General features: G+C 35.0%; 1 long non-coding RNA gene across 1 annotated transcript; it reads right to left on the bottom strand.

Moving 5' to 3' along the window:
• Positions 1–798: 798 nt before the first annotated feature.
• On the bottom strand, positions 799–1,304 carry LOC112024869 (uncharacterized). The gene is made up of 2 exons (XR_010627532.1): positions 1,106–1,304; positions 799–1,046 (listed from the first exon to the last, which is right to left on the bottom strand). It is a non-coding gene; the product is annotated as an uncharacterized LOC112024869 (long non-coding RNA).
• Positions 1,305–7,808: the final 6,504 nt, after the last annotated feature.

Below are 7,808 nucleotides of genomic sequence, written 5' to 3'. Positions count from 1 at the left end.
GGGGGGGGGGGGGGGGGGGGGGGGGGGGGGGGGGGGGGGGGGGGGAGTCTAATCCTATATATTCACTATACCAAACAAAATAGGGAATCTGCCAACTAGGGATGAGCACATCAGTTGTCTGATATCAACAGGGGAAGGAACTCTTTTCAGACACCCCGCCCCCCTTTTTCATGATATGATTATAGTGGGGTGAGGGGATTCAAACCCTGGACACTAGGAGATGCTAGAACATCCTACATAATACCCTAAAAAAAACCCCACTACTGCTGCTTGTATCTTTTTAAGAACCAAAAGATAAAGAGAAAATCAGAATTTCTTATAGATGCTACTTCAAAATATAACTCTTCCATCATTACCGTGAGACCTTAACTAATCACATTTCAGCACTTCTTGTAACAAGATGAGAACACAAAGACCATCCTAGGATCCTCACCACCTTTCAAAAGAGAAAAGCACCAAACTTAATCCATTCATTAAACATCCTCCCTACTTGAAACACATCTCTCAAGTGGCAAGGTCTACTGCAATATACTATCTTGTGCACTTTATGGTCTACTGCAATTAGAAAGGGTCCAAAATTGTATGCATACCAATTCATCCTTCAGTTTCCTCTCCAAAAAAACTTTAATAACATCATTAAATCAATGTCAAGTCATGACCTTTTTTACGATTGTTTTACAATGAATTAAAAGCTAACTTCCAACAAAGAACTTCACTAGGCTAGAGTCGATCGACTACATAAACGTTTTGTAAATTCACTCATAAAAATCCAAATTTGTTACTGCAAAATCATAAATATTAGATGCTAATGGCTGATTTGCTCAGACCCACTTCATAATTATCAATAACTACAAAATTAAGCTGACCCCATTTGCACTTTCACATCACATAACCCGTTAATCTAAACACAACATACCTAACATAAAGAAACCCCTAAAAATTTGTGAAAAAATAAAAATAGTATCTGGAAAGAGAATAGAAAATGGGACATACACGATCAACATTCATCTCCTTGGTCACTTTGGCCCGCTTCACAAATCTCTTCCCTGCACATACTGTCAAGTACAGGACTTTTCCATAAACAAATACACAGATAGTTCGTTACCTTCGCGGGTGACAGAAGGTTTGCCATGGCGGTTGGGAGGAACAGATTTCTTCTTCTGTTGACCTTTGAATAGATTTGCTTTCTGGGTCATCTTTGTTCTTTGCCTCTTTGCTCTTCTCTCCCTCTAGGTTTTAGGAGCTGAGGGTTTTGTTATTTGTTTTTGTGTGGCGGTGGAGGCACTGTACGGCCCATTAGAAGCAATAAAAAGCTGAGATGCACACACTAGGCCCAAACCAAACTTGAAGTAAATTTATTTTTTTGTCTTTCAATTTTTTTTTTCTCAAATTTTAAAATTTTTATTTTTGTTTATGAATTAAAATATTCTTAATTTCATTTTTTTTCCCCATCCACACTTGTTAAGTTTTAAAAAACAAAAATAAAACTTGAATGATATTTCAAAGGAGGAAACAAAAGAAAAAAATCTAAAATATATCATTTTGTTTGTCCATAAAATATAGTTTATATTTTATTTTCGTCCCCAAAATATTGCTTAAAGGGTTTCACTTAATCACTCCTCTCTTGCAGTCAAAGTGACAGTGGATGAATATTAGACACATGATAAAAAAAAATATAAAATTTAAGGAAAGTAGATACAATTGGTGATACTTTAAAATTTCAAGGACGAAAAATAAAAGTTTTAAATTTTGGGGATGAAAGAAGAATATGTATTATATTTCAAGGATGAAAAGAAGATTATTTTTAAATATATTTTATAAAAGGCAAATTGCACTTCCTACAAGAGTTGGTTATTAAATTTATGGATAAAGTTTCTATAAAAAAAAAAAAAATACTTATAGTTATGGATGAAGTTTAGCATCAAATCAAGTTGCAAGAAATTGGAGGAAGTGCAATATGTGTGAGTTGTCATCTAAACCCTAAAAAAAATGTAGTGTTAATCACGAGTTGTCATGTAAACTAATTTATGTGATTAAAAATATACATAGAATTTCATTTAATCCTCATGAATTGGAGGAAGTTTCAATCCAAACAAAGTTTAGAGTGAAATTGAAAGCTAATTTTATTAAGTGCTTAAATTACTACGAGTTCAAATATTTTTGAAATATGACGGTTTCGAAATTTCATTCAATTGGATATAAGATATGAGAGAATGGTATAATCGAAGAGTTCAACCCCTCCTTAAGAAAATGATGATGAGGGCGTTTGGACTCAGCTTTCAGCTAAGTCCACGTTTTGCCTTTTTTTTTTCTTTTTTTTCTTTTTTGTTTTTTCCGGAAAGTGAACAGTAAAATCACATGATTTTACTGTACAGGAGACAAAAAACACTGTTTAGCACTGTTCACGCACTAAAAAAATGTTAAAAATGGGTCCCACGATACTATTTACACATTTAAAAATTATTTTGCTACAGTATTTTCAGTTTTCAGTTTTCAATTTTCAGTTTCAGCAACAATAAGTTCAATCCAAACGGACCCGATATATACTTTTTATTTTTATTTCAAAATTTTGGCCTAAACTCTATTTTTTTTTTTCCAGTATATTTAAAAAAGTTAAACTCTGGTCCTTTATTCAAAGTGTAACAATTTCATCCTTCCATATATTTTCTATGAATTCCAGATCACATTAATTAACTTTATAATATGCTACATCAATACATCGTCTACTATATATGCAATTTTCAAAAATACAAAAATTAATACTTTTTCAAATTTTCAAGGATTAAATTGCATCATTTTGAATAAAAGAAATCAAAATAGAATTTCAAAGATAGGAAATGTTATCTGTAGGGTCATGATTTGTAGCCTAAGCCTAAAAGGTATGGGATATAGGTTCAATGAGTCTAGTACAATAAATTTATAGAGAGTGGGTGAAAGAACTAGGCCTTTTCTAAATTTGACAACGGCTAGTATGGATTTAAAAGATGAACAAGCAAGTAAGACATGTAAGACTAAATGAAATTGTTGTCCAAGGAAGTAGATTATGATATAAACCAATAGAACTGAGTGTTAATACAGCTTTGAATGCTACAGTAGTTCTTTTCTATTTTTTCTGGGGGGGGGGGGGGGGGGGGGGGGGGGGGGGGGGGAAGGAGAAGGAACCTCCTCGGACAAGTGCCGAGGAGCTACCCTTAGTTATAAATTGGGTTCACTCCCCTGCAATGGTGAAAGGTGGCTTGTGTTCCGTTGCTAGTCTGTTAGGGCCTAACCCTTCGTCCCACTCTAGAAATGTATTGTTAGGGAACCTTTCTAAACTGAGTCCCTACATTAGCATTTAATAAATTAGATGTACATGTGACATGTTTTTATTTGTAGAGTATATAGTGGAGCAGGAAGTGTGAGACAGAAGATTTAGACTCTTCACATGAAAGCCTGGAAGATAAACTGAGAACTACTCTGCACTTCACTTGTGAATCAAAGGAACATGAAAGGATACAAATATTTAAAACAAAGAACGGCAATTTTTTTAACAAATACTTTGGCTGTTTTACATAATTGAAATTGAACATATAATGTGAAAAATCAAAATTAAAAAAAGAAGAAGCAAATTGATGCAATCATTCAATGAAGTCAGTTCACCTTTTGGCCTTTGGGCACTTGTTGCATTTCAATTGCAGCGGTTTAGAATATATAATAGTATTTTGTTCCATGGCAGGTTTTGAATTTTGATAGCTAAAACGTAAGGTAATAATGCTGGTAACTTGTTAGGCATGGGTCACGTTAGTTCTACGGTTCATCCATGCAATCAGATTTTGGATGCCTCGACTTGAATTCGATGTGGATGTACACCTGACTGGTCTCACACTAGTAAGCTTATTGGTGGGCAGGTCTTATACAAAAATAGTATAGCGAATGGACATGACCCCACCCTTGGTCGGACCAGTTACATGAAATTTTGTTGTCAACAATGAATACCTATATTGAAATTCGTTTGTATTTTTGTACGGGGCCTATGGAGTGTAAACACCACCCCTCTCCACTATAACAAGTTTTACAAGTGTGGATAAGAGCATGGCCTTCTTCGAATGCATTGGACATCTAATTAGGTGACTTATCTAATGTACCATATTAGATGGACAATCTAATGGAGTGGCATGGACTAGCTCAACCAATCTCTTTGGCTTAGGAGTAACCATGGACAAGTAGGAAGAAAGGATGAGGCTAAGGTGACCTATCTACCAACCTAAACTATTATTTTAGGAAGGGATCCCGGAAATTGTGGCATTTGCTTTTAAAGCCTTGTCCCTTGAAATTATTCTTGAATTTGAATCCTTATTGCAATCGATCATATATCAAGAAGTTTGATTTCTACTCTGAAGGTGTATTTAAATACCGCTTATTTTGCTGAAACTAAAAATTTATTGTTGAAAGTATTGTAGATAAAGATAAAAGTTAGTTGAAATAGTATACTGAAACTCATAAATAGTATTAAAAAGTGCAGTGAGGTCTATAAATAATAGTAAAATAAGCTCAATAGTAAAATAATTTTAATTTTCCATCCCAATCCAAATGCACACTCAAAATCAACCATTCCACACCTTATATGGGTCACAATGGCATTAATCTAAGGTAATACTAAAAAAGACCCTAGATGCCACTTTGTAAAAAAAGACGCTTAATCACCACTTTTGTTGACCCTAGCCACCGAACTCAATGGTCGAGCATACCCTATAGGCTTAAACATAGAGTACAAGAGTAGAGCAAAAAAAGAAAGAAAAAGAAAAGGTTAAGAGTACAAGACAATGTAGCGTCTATAGTGTGCCATTCGAAGCTCTACAACCCTAATCCTATGGTAAGTAGCCACTATCTTGGCCATGGTTGGCCTAAGAGTATCAAAAAGCCTCAAACAAAGAGAAGAGTTCATCGTTACACTTATGATAAGGGTCTTATCCTAATCCTAAGAGCATGTAGCCGTGGGTTCAAATCGTTACCCTAGTTGTCATCCCTGGTTATGCCTTTGTTGATCGGGGGGTTCATCTACGAGAGGAGCCATGAAATCTCAGTGGTATTGTGAAACGACTGTGATTCACAATACAACTACTATGGGGTTCAATTTGTTGGGGCTGGGTTTCCATCTGTGACGTGAGCAGCGACTTTCAAAATGGTCTCCATCGTTAAGATCTTGCAGCAAATATTACCCATCGAGGACCATTTGATGAAGATGAAGATTGTCAAAAAAAGTACTTCTTTGGGAGCATATATAGGACTTCCAACGGTGGCAAGTTCACGGACCATAAGAGAGAACCAAATTAAATTGAAAAATGACACCTCAACAGATCAATAGGTGGATTTGCAGCCAGAATTTTGGCTTTACAAATTCTGCCTCAAAATTTTCGCAGAATTTTGAATGTCCTTATCCTGCTATGGTCAAACTCAGAATTTATGGCCAATGAAATTTAAACATGATGGATCTATCTCAAATTCCAGCTACAAATGCCACATCTAAACACAACGTTATAGTATTTTAAGTTCCAATTTCCTTTTTCTTGGTGGACAAGAAGTACAACATTATTCTTTGACAAGGAATATCAAAATATTATAATAAGAAATATATATTTTATAATTTTTACATCTAAAAAATTACAAAGAAATCAAGTTATTTGTAGATAAATTCCCAACAGGCTGAGACAATTAAGAGTGGACTTCAACTAGAAGTCGTTGTGAACAATTCACATCGTGATAAAATTTACTTGTCCTAACTTTTACTCCAGATTTATCAAAAGAAAGCATTTTTTTTGTCGGATAAAACGAATTATGAGACAGAATCAAGTGGAGAATTATCAAGGATATCGATGTGACTCTTTATTCCATGATGGTGTTCTTGCTACAATTGCATAGTGTTTCATTCTTGCTACTTTTAACTTTTTATATACCAAATAAATCATTTTGATCTTGAAAAGTTTGTATCGCCGCCTTCAATTAACTTCCAAAAAGGACCAAAGCCTAAGTGCGCACATGACTAAATAACACAAGGTGACACTTGAATATGCCCTAACAGAGTTGCAGTCAACTTAGAAATGTTGGGTGCAAGCACCGTGTGGGTCCCGCCCACATGCTTGGGTCAAAGCTCATTTAATGAGCTAGCTTGCTTCCTCAAGCTTCCAAAGTCAGCATGTCATTCTTTGGGCAGTGACTTAGGCGTGTGGGACATGCTGAAACTGAAAAAGGAGAAAAGAAAGAAAACCGAGGCCATTTGGCCTAGTGAGGAGAGCTGAAGCATGAGAGCCACATTCGGCCATTTTGTGTGTGAGTTTCAGAGAGAACAAGACACAGAGAAAGGGAGCACTTCAGCTTGAGTGGTGCAGTCCGAATGAAGAGATAGAGAGGAACACCGTGAGTGTGAGAGAGTGAAAAAAAAAAAAAAGATATTTTTTTTGCTCAAGTTACACACAAGGAAAATAAATTGGTGGATTCTCATGGAGTTTTTGAGTGCTACAAGTCTACAACTATGGAGAGCTGGAGTATTCAAAAGAAGATTTTGCTACTGGCTTTATGGTGAGATTGTATTTACTCGAGATTTATTTGTCGCATATCCAATTTATTGTAGACTCAAGTTTAGTATAAACTTGATAGTTGTAATCGCATAGTTGTAATCTCTATTTTATAGTGGATATTTTTCGGAGCTACCTCGTGGTTTTTCCCTCTACCCCGGAGGGTTTTTCACTTAAAAATTGGTGTTCTTTTGTGAATGTGTTTATATAGTGCTTGCTGAATTCTTTTTTTTTCATAATATTGTTATTGCTTGGTAGTTATATATTTTAATTCACACATAGACATTAAGGGGATTAGGATTTTTCCCCAACAAGAAGTTGCACTGTTATTTTTATAGTCATCCAATTGTTATGAGACCAATTCCATTACAACCATATGTATATTAGCTTTCAATAGGAACTACCCCTAGCATCAAAATTCACAAAATTGGATTTAATCCAACTTTTTCATGTAGTAGTAAACACAGAATCTGTCACAGCAATAGTTTTAACATATTTACACACAATATCATTTTGCAAATGGTCTTATTTTAATGTGGGAATTTTTATACTTGTACTAGACATGTTAAAATATATTAATAGGCAGCCAATTAAGAATTTTAATCATTATGGCATAGAATTAAAATTTAATCATCAACACTGCATCAATTACTACCTATAATTTGGATTTCTTTGGCATTTAGCATTATTTTCGGAACATTTAGTTAGTTGTTAAGTTTACAAAACTATTTAATAAACTAACATCTTGAGGATCTAAAACTCAAGTTCAATATGAAACTCAACTCTCTAAAACTTGAGTTGCATGTGGTGGTAATCTGATGTGGAAGAAAAAATCCACATGAAACTTAAGTCTCTAAGACTTGAGTTGCTACCGTTCTCCATATATGTTTTCTTCTACTTCTTATTCTTCTTCAGGTCATCTTCTTTCTTCCCTTCTTCTTCAAGTTTACTTCTTCTTTAGGTCTTCTCCTCTTTCTTTGGGTCGTCTTCTTTTTCTTTCTCCTCCTCCTCCTCCTCCTCCTTCTTATTTAGATCTCATTCTATAGAACTCAAGTCTCTCAGACTAGTCTGCTAGCACTGGAACTCGAGATCCACATGAAAAAATTGTTTCACGTTAGCTGTATGCCAGCACTAGAACTCGAGTCTTAAAAGCTCGAGTTTTGTCACCAAAGACTCATTACAAAATAGTTTCAAAAACTTGGCAACTAACACCACTCCCCCCCCCCCCCCAAAAAATTTGCTTAATTGTTTAATCAC

The sequence above is a fragment of the Quercus suber genome, unplaced genomic scaffold (assembly GCF_002906115.3).
Source record: "Quercus suber isolate HL8 unplaced genomic scaffold, Cork oak 2.0 scaffold_1447, whole genome shotgun sequence".
Classification (NCBI taxonomy): Eukaryota; Viridiplantae; Streptophyta; class Magnoliopsida; order Fagales; family Fagaceae; genus Quercus; species Quercus suber.
Note: the sequence above shows the minus strand (reverse complement) of the source record. Positions and strands in the feature narration are given on the sequence as shown.